The sequence below is a fragment of the Heterocephalus glaber genome, unplaced genomic scaffold (genome assembly GCF_053883595.1).
Source record: "Heterocephalus glaber isolate CG9 unplaced genomic scaffold, H.glaber_assembly_v1.0 deba00001481, whole genome shotgun sequence".
In the NCBI taxonomy this organism is placed as follows: Eukaryota; Metazoa; Chordata; class Mammalia; order Rodentia; family Bathyergidae; genus Heterocephalus; species Heterocephalus glaber.
In genome coordinates this window covers 42,574,082-42,596,071 of record NW_028258317.1, presented here as the reverse complement: position 1 = coordinate 42,596,071, position 21,990 = coordinate 42,574,082, and the positions used below count along the sequence as shown (strand labels likewise).

The window sequence follows — 21,990 nt, the reverse complement described above, 5'->3', positions numbered from 1 at the left end:
GGGGAAGGAAGAGAAAGGGGACGAAAAAGGAATTAAAATGTGTTATATACATGTACCATTTCCCCACAAGGAAGGTAAACAGTGCATACTCCACACAGGTGCTAATAAAAAACAATGACTCCAGTGCTCAGGAGAGAGGAAAACTAAACAGGCTCCCTCAGCAGCCTGGCCTTGCTGCTGCTGCTGCTGCTGCTGAGATGAAACACTTCATGAATGTAACAAGGAACAAATTCTACTCAAAGAGAAATGAAAATAACAGCAGTTAATGATTAGCAATAAGGAAAGCCAAGAAATCCAATCCACTATTATTAAAATACCTCTAAGTTAATTAAACTTGACAACACAGAAAACTCAAAACAAATTTTTTTTTAAATGAAAGGAAAATAAACATGGAACTCAATGGGCTTGGGAGACTGATTTCCTTCCTAAGCTTATCTTTGATGAGCTTGTATATATTTGAATTCCACTCTTCAGCTTTATTATAAGTCATTCCTCACAGACAATTTATCACATTTCTTTCCTTCACTGAAGTTCACCACCTGTATCAGAGAAGCCTCCAGGTCTTGTTTTACTTTTCCCTCTCTTTTACATACTGTATGGTGTTTAGATTCTTTCTATTTCTGCTGCTGCCATCACTTCATTACTTCACACCTGGCCATCCAGAAAAACCCATCCTGAGTGCTAAAATGCTCCTAAAGCTTGGTTCTCCTTATGGTATGCTCTTGTGAAGAGAGAACGAACTGTGCATGCGGAACTGATTCAGCTCCATGCTCCACACATGGGTATTGGAGACCTCCATGAGCTTCCTCCATGCCGTCCTTCTGGTTTAACTCCACCCGCTCACCTTTGCCTCTGCATTTGGACACATGTTCCATCCACTGGGGATGCATCTTCTTTTCCTTTAGCTAATCCAAATTCTATACTTCCTTCCTGTCCTTGTTAAGAATCCAATCCCTCCAAGAAACCTTCCCTAAGGATGCCAGTGAAAAATTACAGACTCTCATTAAAATCACAAATTCTTAATTCCTGCAACATGTTTTCTCATCACCGAGAAATAAAAGGTTTCTCAAACTTGTTCCACTGAAAAAATCCTTCTAAGTCATTTACTCTTATAGAAAAAGCATGTGATATCAATTTAATTCTCTCGTACAAAGCTAAGAATATCCTTGCAACAAAATGTAAATAAATGCCTATTGCACAATATAAAATAGTAACTGAGGGTGTTTATGTGCAAGAAAAACATAACCAGCTGTTAAATCAACACCATCAGATAGCTATTCATAATTTTTTGCATCAATACTTGCTTATTTTTTGTTCTCTCATTTTAGTGTCAGTTTGTGCTCAGTGTGAGAAAACTGATAGCAGTCATCATGACTTGAGATAAGTTAATAAAAGAAAACCTTCAAATAGAGACATTTTTCCCCAGGCAGATATTTGGAAGATTTTGTTGAATCATTGGGTCATTGGGGAAGTTATGTAAGCTGTATGAGCTTCAGTTTATTTATGAGGGTAATATGATGTAAATAATGCTGGGCTTGGAAAAAGACTAAATGATATAATATTATGGAAGTCCCTAGTCATTTAACATAGGTGTGGTGACTGAAGCTGTGGCTTTTAGTAGAAAAGGCAAAGGTCTCCATTCTCTGCTCTTGCCTTCTTTCTGTCACCTAGAAAATGGAATTCAGCTAATTGGTGATATTTCCTTACCTGGTTCAAAGTCAAAGGTACAGCTTGTGTAGACTGTTTTTTCTTTTCCTCTCCTTTACAGTCAAATGTTAACAGCTCCCTGAGCTGCTCTGTTCTAGCAGCCTAGAAAAGAACATCTCATCCAGGATTGAGGCTGTGTCTGTGGGCTGTGTCCTGCTCAGTCTCTCTCATGCCCTGTCTCTTTCTACATCTATGTCATTATCTCTGTCAAGATCCCCTCCTCTGTCTCCTGCATTCTCTGTTGAACTTTGTCTTTCTGTCTCTTTTATGCCTACCTTCTCTAGATGTCTCTCTTCCTATATCCACCTTCATTTTTTTCTCTCTGACTATGTCTCTCTCTCTCTCCCTCTCCCTCCCTCCCTCCTTCTCTCTCTCTCTCCCTCCCTCTCCCCCCCCTTCCCTCCTCGATGTGCCTTTTGTCTCTTTCTGTTTCCAGGTCAATGCTTTCTATCTCTCTCCCACTCCTTTGAATATTCTTACATTATTTATGGCATTTTCTTTGGCAGTTCCCTAGTTTATATATCACTTAATTTTATTTTAAAAATCAGTATGGTGAGATCGAGTCTTGATCTAATCTTAGAAAAATAATCAATACAGATATTAATCCTGCTTCAATTCAAGGGCACTCATGCTACATTTGCATAGGAAAGAGATTCTCCATAGGGTTCAGATGAACTCCTAGAGCTCTGAGGATTTTATTTCATTTTGTTATTTTTGTGTTGTTGGATAAGTGATACTCTATTTCAGTGGATTATTATGTTTATTTCACTTTGTATGAGTATTTTGTATTCCTTCCATAGATCTCAAGAGAAAAATAGTGTGATAGAACACAACAAATAGATTTTGGGAATACTAAAGTCATAATAGATTATAGTTATGAAACTATAACAACATTCTAGACAGTATTTTAAGTATTTTTCTCAAATCAACTCATCTAGTCTCCATGAACATGCTATGAGTTGGGGTGAAGCTCATTGTGTTGCCAAAGATCATGCCCTGGACAGTTATGTCTAAACCATGTAGTCAGTCTGGGCTCTTAAACACCATGTCTACACATGTTCATAACCCCATAGTGTTATCACTAGTGAATTCGTTGGCTTTTAAAAAATATAAAATGAAATAATATAGCTGTTACTGGGTTTTAATAGTTGGATATTTTAGATTTACTTTTAGAATACCTTTGTAGTGTCACAAAACTGTTACAAAATATGATATATCATACCACTAGAGCCCATGGATTTTGGGAAAAGTTTTCAATTACCAATAATCAAGCCTCGGATAAACCACATTGGCTATGATACTGCCATTGCACAAAGCTTGAGCCCATGGATTTTGTATCCCTCAGATTCCTGACAGATCAGTTCTAATGAATGACTCAAGGAACGAAAAAGGTAAAGGCACAATTCTGGGATAAGTAAACCAACAACACCAGCAACAAAAATAACATGATAAATATAATTCTGTCCTAACAGGAACAACTGGGACAAGAGCTTCCAGGTTTTTCTCTGGGTTTTGTTTTCCAGTTAGAGCACTATTGTAAGAAGAATGTATTAAGACTTGTTTCCACCATGACATAAACTAATTGATAGAGGAGACATGCGAAGAGTGGTGAAAATGATTTGTGAGTTTAAATGTTGTACAATTACTTTTAATATTACATTTCACTGAAAAATCTTTTATTGACATGAAGACAGTATCAACTCAACTGGTTGATTCATAGTTGAATTTGCATGGAAAGCCAGAGTAGCAAAAAGAGTAAGAATGCAACTGGATTAGTCATAAGTAATAAGCACTTTAATTTACATAATGCCTTTGAAAATGTCCGTGGAAGCTTGCTAACTTTTAAAGTCATGCACCAGGTTTCAAATTCCAAATATTCTGCAAATGTGATGGTAAGGTTACAGATTTAAACACATGGAGATTAGTAAATGTAAGACGTATGCTTCTCACTATAGCATTATGTCGCCCACATAAGCATGCTTTTTTTCTTATTATTCTCTATTGAAGAAGTCAACTGCTCCTGAGAATATGATGCCTATCTAAACATTTAGTGTAACAAAATGTAAACACTGTGGGATTATTGTCTTCTATGTGTTGATATTTTGAACTACAGTGTGCAGTTGGTGCAATTTGAATTTTATTTTTGCCTAGAATCCTGAACTAAATGAAAATGCTGATCTAGTATGAAAATAGGAATTTTATTTGCTTATTTTTATTTGTCCCTTGCCCCAGTTCAAGAAAGAATGGAGGTATGGAAGGGAGGACAGTACAGGAACAAATATTTGCTGATTGTTTACCAGGTTTGAGACATTGTGTTAGATGCTTTGCTCATGGAAACTTATCAACCCATGTAACACTGTGAAAAGTAGGTTTTGGAATGTCTATTTTACAACTGAGATAAAGGAGCTCAGAGAGAATAAGAGACTTGGCCAACAAGAAACTACTAATGGGAGCACATCTAAATTTGGTACTCTAATATTGTACTGCTTTTCTCACTAGATGGGGTGGGGAAGAAACCCACTACGCATCTCTACCCACTTTCTGCCACCTTCTCAAATTCAGGCCTTAACTTAGAAACTATGCATGGTTAGGAGATAGATTGTAGAGAAAAGGCAAGGGCAAAAATGTAAGCACAAAGTTAAAATTCCCTAACATATTCCTCACAACTGACATCCAACATTTTAATTTAGGGACATATGGAGAAGGGTATGTGAGTCCAGTGGAGGAGAAAGCTGTGGGGCAAGACCATCTGCTCACTCGCACCAATTCAGTCACCTTCTTGAACAAAAAGTAAGCCTGATGGAGTTTACCAAAGAAGTTCACGTGGCACTGGGCAAGAAGGTTTTCTCTTATTACAGTCAGAGCTGTCTTTGTAAGGGAAACGTTTGCAGTTGTTCTGATGGCAAATGCCGTGATATCATGCATACAAGATTCTGTATGCAATAAAGCATTCATTTTTCTAATAGGTAGAACTTCCCAAAATGTTGTGCACTTATTTGAAGTTACTAAGAGTTAGAATCACCCTCTTTTTAGAACTAGAAAAAAATCTAAAAGTGATTTCTGCCCCACTTTCAAGCTTTTAGAGATGTGAAATCCAAGGTCAGAGTGGGTGAGGTGCTTAAATTTATAAATGTCAGAGCCAATGCTTGAATGCTCGACCACATACTCTACTTGTTCAAATCTTTTGCCAGTTTTTAACCACTGAAAATACATATTGGAAGGAAGTTTCAGAATTCTAGCTTGCTCTGTAGTGGTTTTTTTTTTGTTTTTTGGGGTTTTTTTTTGGTACCGGGGATCGAACTTGGGTCCTTGCGGTTGTGCAGCAGGCAATGAAACCACTGAGCTAAATCCCCAGCCCTCTGTAGTGTATTTTAAGAAAGTTTGTATTGTTGAATTCTATTTGGGATAGACTGGAACAAGTCATTATTTTAAAGAATATATGTTGGAGTTCTAATAAGTGAAGATTCTCCTATAATGTGACTAATGCCTTATTTTAAGGCTAAAAGTTTTTGTGGTTGTAGGAAGCCATTTGTTTAGGGGAAAAGTATAAATGTTTGTGGGGAGTGCGTGTGGTATGTGTATGTCTATGTGAGAGAGAGAGAGGGAAGAAGGGAGAGAGAGAGAGAGAGAGAGGGAGTTGGTAGACATCAACTACTTGGAACACTTCTTTCATCGTCTCCTCATTTACCATGTACCCCTAGTTTTCTTTGTACCATATGGGTCAGCCCTTCAGTACCTCTGCTAGATCCTCCTCTTTCTGTGGCGGGCTAAACACAGGAGTGCGTTTGAGCTCAGTCTCCAGTCTCTTCCAGTTCTCTTTTCTTCTTAACTCTTCAGTTATCTTATTAAATCCCAATATCCTGTATTGGCTTTTAACCTCAAATGTATAACTTCAAACACTGAACATTGTATTATAATATAGATTTACAGAGCTGACTTATTTTATACACATGTGTAGGTGAGCACACACATATGTTTAAAATATATATATGAAAGAGGATTCCCTTCCTTGACTCTATTTACCTAATCACTGTATTCTTAATGTTACTATCTGCTTCCCCTACTAAAATGTGAGTCTCATGAAGTTAGGTATCGTATTTGCCTGGTTTACTTCTATACACCAAATACCTGCTGCTAACAAATACTTATTGAAGAAACAATAATAATTAATATTATTCTTATATTTAATTTCAAGGAACCCTGAACACACAGCTAAAATTCTGTGTATTAATATAAACAACTATAAATTATTACATTTTATTTGTACTATTCTATAAAAGTTTGTAGAGTATAATTTCTCTGGAATAAATCTCATAATCAATGTTCTCTATCTTTAAAAACCATATTAACTAAACACAAATGTAAATTTTGGGCTGAAATCAATGAATATTAGGAAATGAAGCCTTTTTTTTATTCAAAGTGGCTTCAAAATAACTAAATGGTGATGATGGGAATTCTATAATCAATTCTATAATCAAGGAAGCAGCTAGATAAATGCTAGATACCTACTAGGTGCAGGTATACAATTGATAGATCTGAGGGCAGAGAGAATCTCTCCAGAATGAAAAGAATGATCTTTTTTATTTGGTTCTTAATGATGTTGATCAATTAAGATTTTCATAGAAGATTGAATTCAATGTGAAAACGATCCTATGGCAAAAAATTAAACAACCAAATAAAAATTTGGTGAAAGAAAAAAACTGAAGAAAAATGAATTTATCAACCATCACTGTGGTGTAATCCCAAGTCCCAAGATTCATGTACAATGGAAGTATAAATGGATTTGGATTCCAGTCCAAAGCGGCTGTGAGCATGTTAGAGTGCATAGTTGTCTATTGTTACTCCATTCCAGGAGTTTGCAATCTAGACTGACAAATGATATTGTAACATAGATATTTTTCTCAGACACAATGTGTGGTTTTTTGTCTAGTGTTAGAAATGTGCAGGACGCAGTAGGGCTTGTAATACGGGAGACTCAGCAGTTTTCTGCAACGTGTGTGTGTGAATGTGTAAGCCAGATGTGGCGGTCTCAGACAGGTCTGTTCTGGAGGAACGGCTGCTAAAATTGAGAAGTGAAAAATGCTCAAAGAACAGAGGGTAGAGTGGGCCATGCAGATTTAGTCCAGACAGAGGAAAGGATGACTGTTAAAACTAACATATTAGTTAACATGCACAGAAGTTCTTAATGCAGGTCTTGATTTTGTTGCTTTCTGTTTTCTTGGGCATTTGGCTAACTACTCATAGTTTCTTCTCCAACTATACAATGAAGATAAAAACAATGGACCCAACAGACACAGTAAAGACAACGTTAAAAACAAACAATGTATGTAAATAACATTAATAACCTGTGTACGATGTTCAGTTTAGGTTGAGGAACCCTCCCGAAGTTGGTTATTATTATAGATGAAATAATTATTTCTCAGATTCATCTTCTATAGTATTGTGAAAAGCTTATGTTCAGTCAGGGTTATTGTACTTTAAAAAGAATATTGAAAAATTAGGCAGCATCCAAGTAAAGAACAATAAACCGATGGAGAGGAACCTTGATATAAAACTCAATGAGTTAGCATTATTTGGTCTGTCAAGGAGATGGCTGAAGAAGGATATAATAACTCTTCAAAAATACATAGAGCTATTATTAGGGAAATGTAGGTCAGCTGTTCTCTAGCTCCACTGAGGTCAGAATAGGAAGAAGTCGGATGGCTTTGTTTAAACATTGTAGAGAAAGCCTTGAAAGTAAAGGTTACTTATGGATTCCTGAAGAGAAGAGATAGGCTGCCTTCTCAAGATCTTGAGATACCATTTTCTCAGAGGACAGACACAGCCCTACTCTGAGGAACTCCTTTGTACTGAGAGGTAGGAGAGCTTGGATTCAGTTATTTGAGTATCACAAGCATTGATAATTGGTAAAGGACACAGGGTACTCATTTGGAAGACAATCACCAGCACAAATGCTCAGCTCTCAGGGAAATGGAGGTGCCCTTTCCTGAGTCCTTTCTATGGCTGCTCTTGGGTATGAACTGCCTCTGAGCCTTTCACAGGCTGATGCTTCCACTGAGAAGCTATTTCTGTTCTTTATTGTCTCCCATAGAAGCTCATTTTCAAAACACAAAACAAAAAACACAAGAAGTCTTTTAAAGTCATCATATTTTGAAACATCAGAATTTCAAATTGAAAAATATATGCTTTTTAATACAAAAAGATCTTTCACGCACATCTAACTTCTATAACATATATAGTGCTAACTCATTAAATCATTTTAAATGTAGCTGTCCTTTGCTAAAGAAAAAAGAAATTCATGCCTTCGACCTACATATAGCATTAATTTGCATATCTATGCATATATACACCTATTTTACATTAAATCTGTCTCTATACTATTTATATTTATACCCATTTGCTGAGTCCAAATATATCTGACCATTTTTGAATTCCACCAAGTACTCTTTGGAAAGTATTCTTTAAAAAGTTGTACTTGGTAAGACTTTGCAACAATGCTGAATTATGGTAGAAATCCTATACAAATACTTAATCTTTCCAACAGCAATAAATTACAATGTCAAAAACATAAGGTGCTGACCTCCCAGTGTGAACAAAGAATGGGGGGTGAGTGTTGGGGATAAAGCTCTTGATTAGAAATGTTTTTCCTGAAGAATAAAGCATTTATGCAGGGGAACAGCCATGAATAAAGTCTAACACCTCCTGATGTTTATCCATATAAAGCACAAGATGATTTGCTTCAAAGGAAGAAAAATAAAAGCCCTCTATTTTAGACCGATGCTCAAAGTTATAAATGTTTAATGCATCTGATTACTACTATTTTATGGTATTTTTTCCCTGTAAACAAATGAAGACATACTCTTTTTTTTTTAAACAAAGAAAGAGCAAATGAACAATCCTCAAAGTGAGAAAGTGTAATTTTAGAATATAGAAGTGACTAGTGGGTTATGTGCAAATTTCTTTGAAAAATAACAGCACACTGCTTGAGCTGGATTGTATTTTTAAGTCAGGCTCAAGGACTGGTGCTGCATTATGTTCCATGTTATGCTTCACAATAGGGGAGCAGCCGTCAAGCTCCTGAGCTTCCCCAACCATGGCAGAAGCAGAACATTTCTTTCATTGTGTTCTGTCTCCCTTCCTTTAAAACAATCCTGATAAAATATATCCTCCAACAAGGAGAGGATTTTCATCAATGCAAAGCTATCACCATCTACCCTAGTGGATCTTCATTGCTGACGCAGTTTGCCCAGATCATTTAAGACCAATTATTTTGGTGGGTTCCAAACATTACTTTTTTAAAAAATTCTTGTGGTAATTCTAATGTGAAACTACCTTTAGGAACTTCTTTGACACTCATTTGCGTGTTTCTGCACTATGAAGTCGGGAAGGGTAACTCAGTCATATATGCTAACAATTTAGGCCCTGCTGTCCCTTAACTTCTTGGTTCTTTCTTATTCTTCTCTTCCTGTTGCACTGACTATTCCTTTTACCACCTTCACAAATCAGTCAAGTCCTTTCTCTGACATAACTGAACTATGACAATAGTCTCTAGTCTTTACACTCCTGGTTGGGTCTTATCACAAATATCTTCCTTAGACACAGTTTTTATCCTTTTATTATCTAAGTGTCTCCCAAGTTTTTACTCCTCAAGGAAAACAATCCAATTTTTAAAATAGGGCATTGGAAGCCATGTGAAAGATGTTGAGTACCGGACTTTACCATAGCAGGGATTCTCCAGCCTTGTTTGTCTTCAGTATTTTCTGAGCACCTTACTCTGCCGAACTTCCTTTACATGTTCCTTCTGTTCCATTAGTGAAATGGTAAGTCTCTCTTAGCCAGTAGCAAACCCTGTTCACTATATTCTCAGCTCAACCATTTCTTCCTGAAGTATTTCTCAACAGTGCAAGCAACGTCTCATCGAGTCCCTGTCTTTACCACTTGTTTTAAGGGAAAGCACAAGTTGAATTTATCATGTTATTCCTTGTATATTTATTCAGTTTTGCTCCTGGTGCTCTTGTAAACTCTTTAAAAACAAGACACATATCATATCTATAAGACACATATCATCTCTACAGCTCTTAGCACCTGGCATAGGGTCTCACACGTAGTAGGTACTCAATACTCATTTGTTAAAAGAAATGCAAAATGATGAAATGGCAGAGCTCATAGCCTAGCAGCTTAATGCTGAGTATGCAAGTGCTGGGAAGTGGTGTCTGAATTCCAGTGCCAGAATTATATTTATGAGGACATGTGGAGGACAAAACAGAAAGGAATGCTTCAGTCCAAAAAGAAAAAAAAAAAAAAATATATATATATATAATTCTCAGAAAATCACCATTTTTAACCTTAGAGTGTATTTAGATCTCCAGAAGATCACACACACTCACACACACACACACACACACAAACACATGAAATGAAAAGTAAAACTTTAGCATGAAGAATCATCAATTTCAAGCTCCTTAAAATAGACCACTAATTAATTGTTCTTTATATGGAGCTTTAATCTTTGAACTTTAATCTTTAATGTTGCATCCCACCCAACCAGTCACGAATTCTCCATCCTGCTAATGCTAAATATGCTCCTTAAAACACGAGAGAGGCCTTAGAATTTGCTATCAGAGCAGAAGAAAGTGATTTATCTCAGGACCCTGATACCTTGTTCCCTTCCCTACTTCCTGCTTGCCACTTCTCTCTCCGACTAAACAGGAAGATGTGGAGCCTCAGGTGATTCCTACACTGCTCCCTCAGAAAGAGTGTTCCCACTTTCCTTCTAGAATTAACCTAGATTTTAATAAGACATCCAATTGAATTTTGATTCTTAGACTTTTTTATTTTTTGGAATCAAAGAGCATGAGAGTAAAATCAGTGCAATTCTGAGAAGAGGACTATCATGGGACTTGTGCGTTCGCCTCTGGTCATTTAGAATCAGCAGTGCGGTGCTACAAGACCAGCCCAGAAAACCAATTGTGCTAATCCATTATTCATGTTAATGATTGATGCAAGATTCAGATCCTAATGTAATGAACTTTTTCAAGTGATAGAAAGTATTTAAGAAAATGGCTGAATTCAATCCAATAAGGTATACAAGAAAGCCAGTCTGGTTATGCCTGAGGGAAGAGAACGTCTCTCTCACTCTCTGGGGGCTATAGTTAGGGAAAAATGTAGCCATGCCTCATTTTTTTACCCTTTGCTTTGTCATGCTTTGTAGATATTGTGGTTTTACAAATTGAGGAATTGTGGGCATCCTATGTTGAATAAATTTGTGATGTACTATTGTTTCCAACAGCCCATGCTTATTTCTTGTGTTTGTGGTACATTTTGGTACTGCTCAGAATGTCTGAAGGTTTTTTGCTACTACTGTATATGTCATCGTGATCTGTGAGCAGTGACCTTTGATCTTGCTATAAGAATTGTTTGGGGGCACTAGGAACTGATAAATGTCAGGTGTGTTTGGACTGCTCCAGGGATCACCATTCCCCATCTTGCTCTGTCTTCTTCAGTCTCACTTTCTGTGAGACACAACAATACTGAAATTAGGCCAATTAATATCCTTATAATGATGCCCACGTGTTCAAGTGAAGGATGGGTCACCCGTCTGTCACTTTGAAACAGAAACTGGAAATGATTAAGTGTAGTGAGGAAGGCCTGTTGGAGGCCAAGATGGGCTGAATCTAGACCTCTTTATGAGTAGTTGTGAATGCAAAGGGAAGATTATTGGAGGAAATTAAAAACGCTACTCCAGTGAACACATGAATGATAAGAGTCTTATTGCTGATATGAAAAAGTTCTAGAGTAGGTGGAAGATAAAATCTGCTGCAACAGTCTCTTAAGCCAAAACCTAATCCAGAGCAAAGGTCTAGCTCTCTTCAATTCTATTGAGTAATAGAGGCAAAGAAGCTTCAAAAGGATAATTTGAGGCTAGCAGTAGTTGGCTCGTGAAATTTGAGGAAAGAACCCATCTCTGTTACCTAAAAGTGCAAAGTGATACAGCCAGTGCTGAAGTAGAAGCTACAGCAAGTTCTCCAGAAGATAAAGATAAGATCATTGATGAAGGTGGCTAAACTAAACAACAGGTTTACAAGGTCATTGAGGAATTTCATAGCTAAAGAGGAGACATTAAAGTCTGGCTTCAAAACTTCAAAGGACAGGCTGACTCTTTTGAGGGACTAATACAATTTAGTATTTAATTAAAAGGCATTGGTTATTTAGCATTCTGAAAAGTCTAGGATCTTTAAGAATTATATTAAATCCACTCTGCCAATGCTACATAAATGGAGCAACCAAGCCTGGATGACAACACATCTGTTTACAACATGTTTACTAAATATTTTAAGGCCAGTGTTGAGACCTGCTGCTCAGAAAAAAAGAATCTTTTCAAAATTTTACTGGTCATTGACAATGCACCTGGTTACCCAAGAGCTCTGATGGAGAAATATAATGAAATTGATCTTGCTTTCATCCCTGTTAACACAGCATCCATTCTGATTCTCACCTTTAAGTCTTGTTATTTAAGAAAAATGGAGCTGGGACTGTAGCTCAGCAATAAGACATTTCCCTAGGAAGCATGAATCCCTAGGTTTGATCCCCAGCATGGCAAGAAAAAAAAATACAGAAAAAAAATTTCATAATGCTCTAAGTGTCATAGATAGTAATTCATCTGATGGATGGGGCAAAGTCAATGGATAAACCTTCTGGAAAGGATTCACCATTCCAGGTGATATTGAGAACATTTGTGACTCATAGGAGGTTAATATACTAGCATCACTAGGACTTTGGAAAAAGTCAATCGCAATTCTTATGGGTGACTTTGAGGGGTTCCAAGACTTCAGTGCAAGAAACAACTGCAGATGTTATAGAAATAGCAAGGAAATTTGAATTAGAAGTGGTGCATGAGGATGTGACTGAATTGCTGTGAACTCATGATAAAATTTTAATGGCTGAGCAGTTGCTTCTCATGGATGAGCAAAGAAAGTGGTTATTTGACATGGAATATACTCCTGATGAAAATGCTGTAAATATCACTAAAATAACGACCAAAGATTTAGAACCTTTACATAAACCTACATGATAAAGCAGCAGCAGGACTTGAGAAGACAGACTCCAATTTAGAGAGAAGTCTAACTGTGGATAAGCCATTGAGCAGCATCACATGTTACAGAGTAATCTTTTCCTACAAAGAAGATTCAATGTCAATACCTTTCATGGTTGACTTTCACCACCATCCTGATCAATGGGCAGCCATCAACGTTGAGCGAGACCCTCCACTGGTGATCTCCACAGATGAGGATTTGACAGTCTCCATGATCAATAGCAGTTTTTAGCCACAAGATACTCTTTAATTGAGATATACACATTACTTTTTAGTCATAAAGCTATTGCATATGTAATAGGCTGTAATATACTATAGGCAGACTTTCATACTGAAAAGAAATCATGTGACTTAGATTATTGCAGTGATGATCTCATTGTAGTGGTTTAGAATGGAACCATCCATATCTCTGAGGATGCCTGTAGTCTTAATTGCTATCAACAGTCATTCCCTGAGCATGAGGGAATAAGGCTGAGATTAGGCTGTTGCCATGCCTACAGTCTGAAAGGTGAGATGAAAATGGTATGGATTAACTACTAAATCAGATTCCCCTGACAATCCACTCCTCCTTTTGGTTTTAGTCAATGAATTTTGTTTTTGTTAGTTTGAGTGGTGTTTCTTATTACTTAAAGTCTTTTGCACCAGTGGGATATGGTGATCATAGCAACTGAGATCCAAAGGAAGGGCATATCAGATTTCTACTGCCAAGCTGACTCATAAAGCTGAGACATATTTGCTTTAAAATTGTCTTGTTTTGATAATGGCTACTGACACAACACCAACTTTAGCGCAGTGGGCCCTCGAGTTATGACTGGCCTGACATAGGAACACCTTGGGCTACAACTGGAATTTTAGTTTTAACTTATTACCATAGTTTTGAGTTAAGACCCGAATGCCAGCTGCTTGTTTTTCCAGATAGTCTCAGATACAAATTTAACCCTTAAAGTGTTCTGGAAGGAACATGACAACATCCTTTTCTGTGTGGGGTTAACTGAGAAATCCTGGGCCACTGTCTCTCTAAGGACACTGAGATCTGCCTGTATATAGGAGAGAGAATTTGAAGGCTGTGGAGAGGAGCCTGAGCCTTCAATTGACCAACCTGAGTTACAACCAGCCCTCGGGATTGAATTGAGTTTGTAAGTCAAGGGTCCACTGTAATTTATAAAATACTCAGTGAGCCTTTTCAACATGGGCAGGACACAGTGAAAAATGTTAGAAGGTGAACTTGGACAAACTCTTGCAGGGTGCTGTGAGAGTGGCAAAGAGAGAAGAATGCTGTGCAAACACAATAGGGAAGCAAACTTATAGCAAGGGCTCAGGAAAGGGGTCCCTGAGAAATACTTTTACCCCAAAATCTGATATATGAGCAGAGGAGAGCCAGGAGGAGAGTAGAAACATAAGGAATGACTTTATGATGTTTTAGACAAAAGAGAGATTGGGTATTTTGAAACATGAATAGTTCAAATGGAGAAAGAATGACAGGAATAAATAGTAATAAATAAATCTTGAGAATCTTCGTAGGCATTTTGGGCTTCATATGAAGTTTTGAAACATCATAGGTACAAATACCAGGCATAACTAGAAGAAGGTTAACATTAATGTATTCATTTGCGTTTGTAGTTGTTTAAAGTTGGTATTTATAAGAAGGAAGCTGGGAATTAATGTGAATAAAAAATATTGCATATATCCGTGAAAAGGAAACTATATTTCCCATCAAATCCTCCACTAAGTCAGATAGATAAGGTTTCACCATCTTGAAAACTTTTAAGTGCTTTAGAATATTCAAAACAAATACTTCCCTGTGGAATATGTCAATGGAGCAGCTGAAGCATTCTTGGCTTTATAAAATTAACTAAATAAGAGTTTGAGGGAATATTATTCCAATAGGACTTACTGATCACCTCTACTATAAGGTGAGAAGTATACACTATCATCCTTTTTTCCTTCCCTCATATCCACTCTGCAACTATTCACATGTCCATTCTGCAACTCTGTATAATAGTCAATTTTATAAAAATTCACAAATATTTTAGAATTAAAGATATTGCTTCAAGATAGTGCCTTTCAGTTCAAAACCACCTTGAAGTTGCTAACTGTCACCTGGGGAAAACTGTATACCCTTCTAAGCCCAGTTTCTTTCTTTGTAAATTGGAGAAAATATTACTTCAACAGAATGAGATAACAGTTATTGATCACTATGCCTGGAATGTAGCAAGCACTCAGAAATATTAGTAATTTACTATTAGCTGTCAATGCAATTAATTTACAATACTGGCAGAAATATCAATTCAAAAGGAGCAGCAGTATTTTGGAAAAGTCCCTGGGTAGCTCTACCTTGGAACCTCAGTGTATTCAGAAAGTGAAATTTCAGGTGGGAGGTAGAGCTCAGGGGTAGAGCCCTTGCTTGGTGTATGTGAGGCCCTGACTTTGATGCATAGGATCATGGAAAAAGAGGAAGAAAGAAAAGCATTACCAGTAACAGGAATGAATCCTAGGGCCCTGGACTTTGATAAGCAGTAGGATTAATAAAAGAAACCCCAGCAATTTCTGTCATGGGCACCCAGAAATCTGAAATTCAAGATTCAAAATGTAGGTGGAAGACAGAGGAAGACGCCAAGTATTGCAAACTGAGCAGAAGGCTGAATATTGACATACTAAGGAAAATATTCTCACTGGACTAGCTACGTTTTAAGGACATGTTGGCCTTGAGTGGTAACTCCAAGTATTGGGAGAATCAAAAGCATGACAAACAGTCTGGCTGTATTTGATAAATGGGGTTGGAAAAACTGGATTTCAACCTGCCAAAGATTAAAACTAGACCCATACCTATCACCATCCACTAAACTAATATTGAAGTGGATTAAAGATCTAAATATTAAAACAGAAACACTAAACTTGCTGGAAGATAAGTTAGGTAGAACTCTTGAAGACATTGCCATAGGAAAAGACTTTATGAACAAAACCTCAGTAGCATGGGAACTAACACAAAGAATCAACAACTGGGATCTCATCTTATTAAAAAGCTTCTGCACTGCAAGGGAAACCACCAACAGAGCTAAGAGACAACCTACAATGTGGGAAAAAAGTTTTAGCAGCTGTACCTCAGACAAAGGACTGCTGTCTAGAATACATAAAGGATTGAAAAAAATCAGAGCCCCCAAATTTAAAGACCCAATTCAAAAATGGGCATCTGAAATGAGCAGACATTTCTCAGGCAAAGAAGTAAAAGCAGCAAATAAACATATGAAAAAATGTTCAACACCACTGGTCATTCAAGAGATGCAGATGAAAACATCACTGAAATTCCACTTCACCCCAATAAGAATGGCTGCTATCAAGAAATCAACCAATAACAAATGCTGGCAGGGGTGTGGGGAGAAAGCAACCCTTCTCCATTGTTGGTGGGAGTGCAGACTGGTGCAATCACTGTGGAAATCAGTATGGAGATACCTCGAAGAACTAGGACTAGAGGTTCCATTTGACCCAGCTATTCCCCTTCTGGGTATCTTCTCAAAAGAATTAAAGGCATCATACCACAGCGATACATGAGCACCCATGTTTATAATAGCACAGTTTGTAATAGCAAAAGCTTGGAAACAGCCCAAGTACCCATCAACTGGAAACTGGATAAAGAAGATGTGGATTTTTTTTTTTTTTATAAAATTGGTTACTATTCAGCCATAAAGAATGAGAAACTAGAGACATTTATAGCTAAATGGATGCACATTGAGGCCATACTCTTCAGTGAAATAAATAGGACACATATGTATAAATACCGAATAGTTTCTCTGGTGTGAGAAACTGAAAGTGTAAATAAGGATTAAAAGGATTAAAATGAATAATTAATAATTTGAAATAGGAAGAAAAGGTCCAAAGGAGTAGGGGAAGTGGGAGGGGAAGGGGAAAGGAAAAATTAAAAGGAAAGAAAAAAATGGAAACAAAGTGTTTGTAAATAGGGAAGGGTGGAAAGGGTGAAGAGAGCACAGGGACTGAGGAAAAAATAAAAACCAAGATACATCATTTACAGGTACAAGTTCCCAGTGATAAATGTAAACATATTGTACACCTAAAATGTACCAATAAAAGAATTTAAGCAGAAAAAAAAAAAAAAGACTTTGGCTGAAGTCAGATCTGCCTTCTAGTTTAAACTTGACACTCAGAAACTAATATTCTGAGCAGATTTTATTTCATATTGATGCTGCTGTTTTCTCATTATAAAATGAGGATAATTATATTTGCTTTGATGACCACGCAGAACTTTTGGGTGATTAAATTAGGTAATATATTAAAAAGGACTTGGAGGGCCGGGGATTTAGCTCAGTGGTTTCAGTGCCTGCTGGGCAAGTGCAAGGACATGAGTTCAATCCCTGGTACCAAAAAAAAAGTACTTGGAAAAATCCCAAAGTACTATATCAAATCACTAATAAATTCATTCAGGAATATTTATTGAATCTTTGTCCTGTTCCAGGTACTGTAGTGTGAAGATTCAGAAAAAAATATTTTATTTTTTGCTTTGCAGCCCTCACAATCTAAAAGGGAGTCAAATATCAACAGCCTATTACAATTAAGTGCATAATGTAGGATATAAAGAGATACAAGCTTTCACAAAACACATACATAATGCTCAGTAAAACTCAACATGGAAGGGAACACTACCTGTGCTTAGGAGAATAGAGAGGAGAAGGCCTCACAGAGGACATAAAACATGAGCGTCCATTTGGCAGATGGCTGGAAGCTTTGCAGGTGAGCTGAGTGTATGGGGTGATGCGTGTTCCAGGGACAGAGGGTAGAATGGACAAAAGCACAATGGTATCTTTGTGGACTGAATTAGATACAAAAGTTGTAGGTAAATGAAGCCAAAGTCTCCTCCTTGAGGTCTTCCATTCTTTTTGTCTTCTTATTATCAGGAAATGATGATCACATCAGGAAATGATCCCCCTTGATCCTGGAATACCCCTTCCACTTTTTCTGCTCTTGTCATTCTTTCAATTATAGCAGAGTTAGCTTTGCATGTGCAAATGTTCCTGCCTCTAATAGTCAACAGCAGGCATGGCTTCTTCTCTGACTTCCAGGGACCACAATTTGTATCTTTATCAAGGTGGCCTCTGCATGGGCTAAGGACATTAACTGAGCAAGTGCTGCACCTCATGTCATCATTTCTTCCTCATAGCTGAACAGAAGGTTTCGGTTTCCACTGCCTGCTGGGCTACTTCACCCTTCTAAGCAGAAATATTGTGATGAAGAAGCCCAACTGTTAGTATAATTTTGTTGATGTAAGACATCTGTATATGACTTCATGGCATCTGGTAGTGTTTGAAATATACAGAATCCAGAGCATCAGCTTCAAATTCTGTAAGTACACCATGTGACACTTTAGGAAATATTCCGTTACTGTGACAGTACTAAACTGCCAAGAAAAGATGAAATTAAGAACCGTGTATATTCTGGAGAAATAACTCTTGAATTTACATGTGATGTATGTGTAGAAAAAAATCCAGTCAATGCTATATCGTTTCATGAAATTTTAAGCCATTGTGCTTTTGTGTCAAGATGTGTTCTCATAAAGTTCTTTTTACATTGGAGGATGAAAAAAGAGATGTCTCCTGGTTCTCTCATTTGGCGTACACTAATTTAGCACTTGGTAAATGCAAACTATTCTGTGGGCAATGAGAGTAAAAAGATGCACAATTCCTTCAAGGAAGATGATATGAGTGAATTGTGCACGATCATATTTCCTTTGAAGAATCACTCCTGTGGTCTTCATAAGGTGCTCAGTTTGGGTGCTCCACCATGTAATAACACAATCAGAGAAACCACATAATTTAGAGTTGTTGATATGTTCCACTTTAGAACTTTTTTAAAAATCAAAATATGCTGGAGAAAAATCTATCATGGTAGGTTACCATAGAAATTTCCACATGGCTGCTAAGGTGGAAAGATGACAATCTGGATGTTTGGATGTGAGCAGAAACAAGAAGTAGGGGAAGGGAAAAGGGAGAGAGGGAAGGATGGAGGAAAGAAGAGAGAGAGAGAGAGATAGAGAGAGAGAACAAGTCCTTATAATATTACTTAAGCCTTATGTTGATTGAGCCTGTAGCTCATTAACAGAGTTCTTATTTATTTAGAAATGCATTTCTTTAATTGATATTTGAAAGTGTACTGTTGTCATCATTATATCCTAAAATATCAGAATAGCTGATCTGAGAAATTGTAGAAATAAGAATCTAACTCTTTTTTATGAGAAATTTGGTTATGCTACAGAAGAGAAATCAATAAATACCTATATTTGTATAGGGATATTATGGCTCAGGCCACCAAAGGTAGAGCTTTGCAAAACTGGTAAACTCTTTTTAAAAAATAAATGATGTGGCATCCTCTAGTGTAAAGAACCAGGAATTCTACTTGTAGGAATTGATGTGGGTATGTTATGGCTTATTTTTACATTTTCCTCCAAAGCCTTATGCAAATGAGGTGGGGCTTTTTCAGAGGTGGCTGAATCTAGAGTGTGTGATGCTGGGGTTCAGGATTTGTGATTACTAAATCAGTCCAGTAATTACTTTGACACTGCCCTAATCCCGGGAGTCTGGATAAGATTGAAGGGGCAGAAAGATGCTTGTTGCTTTTGGTAACTTCTGCCTGCCATGAACTGTTGCCATCTGCCATGTGCCACCCTGTTTTGGAGTCAGCCGATTATGGAGTGAAACCTCTATGAACTGTGAGATAAATAAACTTTCCCTCTTTAAATTTGGGTTTCCGATATTTTGTCTCAGCAACAGAAAATGTAATTAAGACAGCATGCATATTAAGATCTATGCACAAAAGATTTCCTAGCATCATTGTTTACAATAGACCCAAGATTGGAATAAGAAATGTTCACCAAGTAAAATGTGTACATAAATATAAGATGAAATATTATACATCAAAGAAAATGAATAAAGTGTAACTATATTTAACAGCATTGTAATCTGACAATCACAATGTTAAATGAGGGAAGCTAGGTATACAGAAATAAATGGAATATCATCCTATTCATTTACAGCATAAAAAAGTGAAATTGAAATATGTTATTTGGGAAAATACTTGGTAAAATATTAAAGAAAAGGAAGGAAATGATGTTTGGAACAGTTGGATACACTGTAGTTACTTCTAGGAGAGCTTGAGTGTTTTGAAATCAGGAGGCTTTAGGGATACTAGAAAAGTTTAAATTTTTGAAGTAAGTGGTGATATACTGTATATGAGGGTCCATAGCATAACAATTAATAGAATCACACCTATACATGTTTTATGTACCTTTTAAAAACAAATATAAAAATCAGGGAGGGATCTAGGGATAGAGGAAGATGGGAAGGTGGGGTAGGGAGGGGGAAGTGAAATGGATTAAGATTTGATAAATATATACATACATATATATGCCAACTCAAGATGAATATATTATGTATCACAAACATGTACTAATAAAAGCTAAATATATAAAAATATATGTCTAAAAATATAGTAAACAGTATATAAATATATATAACAAAACAATGTATTATAATAAAATAAATTTAGCTCAGTGTTGTAAGAAAGATTCTATTTAGACAGTCTATCATGGTAGCTTTCACAAAAATTGATTGCACCAAAAAAACTCATGTATATAACTCATATAAACTCAATAGCTACAAAAAAAGATTCTCTAAATTACCATACCCACATATGATTTCTTATAACCCTATAAATCTAAAAACCTTGGTGGTTTATGTGCCAAATAACCTTCAACATACAGTATACTCAGTGGGAAAACTACTTTCCCTTTAAGAATGGCAGCAAGATGAGGACCTTCATTATTTCAATTGTTTAATAGAAAACTGGAGATCTTGTCTAACATTATAGCAGAGAAAACTATTAAAAGATAAAAAGAGATGGATGTGAGGAGGTAAGACTGTCTTTTTGGTGGATGACATGAATATTTAGAAAAGTTAACCCAACAAATGCAGAATACTGTTTGTGTTTTCTTGATAGATAGAAGATCAGTTTATAAAAACAAATAGCATTTTTAACACCAACATTAGCCAAAGTGAAAATGTGATTTCAATAGCAATAAAAAATTACAAAATGTGTATGGATTTTAAATAACAATGAATAACCAAAACTTCAATGGAGAAAAATTTGTATCACTATCTTAGTTACTTTACTCATTGCTGACATAAAATACCTGACACCTAAAGTTAAAGGAGGAAAGGTTTATTTGGGTTACAATTTGTAGAGGTTTCAGTCTTTAATTGGTGGCTCCAAGGCAGAGTGGCAAGGCAAAGGGGCATCACAGAGGAGAAACATTTCATGACACACAGAAAACAGCAAAACAATCAAAGGACCTACCTTAACAGTTTCTTTCTAATCCTTGTATCTTATCCCAACTACTTAGAGTGGGTAGCACTAACACCCTTAATCCTAGTGCCCTTAAGCCTAGCATTACATCACGAATCAATTCCAACCTCACACACTCTGGATCCAGTCACCTCTGAAAAAGCCCCACTTATGGCTGCATGAGGCTTTGGGGGACATCTAGACACAAGCTATAATACTAACAAAGAGAATACAAGAAATAAAAATAAATAAAAAATAGAACATTTTGTGTTCTTACTTGAAATGATTCAATAATAAAAAATTCAATTCCCTGAAAATTAATTGATTAATTCGATGTAACTGGAAGTAAAATTTCATCTGGATAATTTTTAGACCTCAATGTAATAATTTTAAAGTTTATATGGAAGAATAAAGACCAACACACAGCTGATTCTACTTTGAAAAAAGAAGAGCAAAGAGAAGAGATTTACTTCTTATATAAGATAAAAACCATAGTAATAAAACAGGTATAATTATGGCTCAGGAACAATGAAAGTGAAATAGTGAGCTTACTAACGTAACTGGAAAGCCAATACTTGAAAACAGCACCAAACATCAATAAGAAATTAGTGGGTTGTTTAGCATATGTCTTTGAGAAAATTCATTCAAAATATGGAGAAAAAGAAAAACTGAATCCTTACTAAAATACATATACAAGTATATTTATCATAATGGCAGCATGTACACAATACTTAGTATGCAAGACTGGCATTTTTCTAAGTTTAAAAAAATTTGTAACCTTATTCAATTCTCACCACAATACTGTTGGGTTCCTTAGTGTTATAATATCCAATTTATAAATAAAG

General features: G+C 36.4%; 1 pseudogene; it reads right to left on the bottom strand.

Moving 5' to 3' along the window:
• Positions 1–2,893: 2,893 nt before the first annotated feature.
• Positions 2,894–3,025, bottom strand: LOC147825919 (U4 spliceosomal RNA; annotated as a pseudogene).
• Between the last annotated feature and the right edge of the window lie 18,965 nt (positions 3,026–21,990).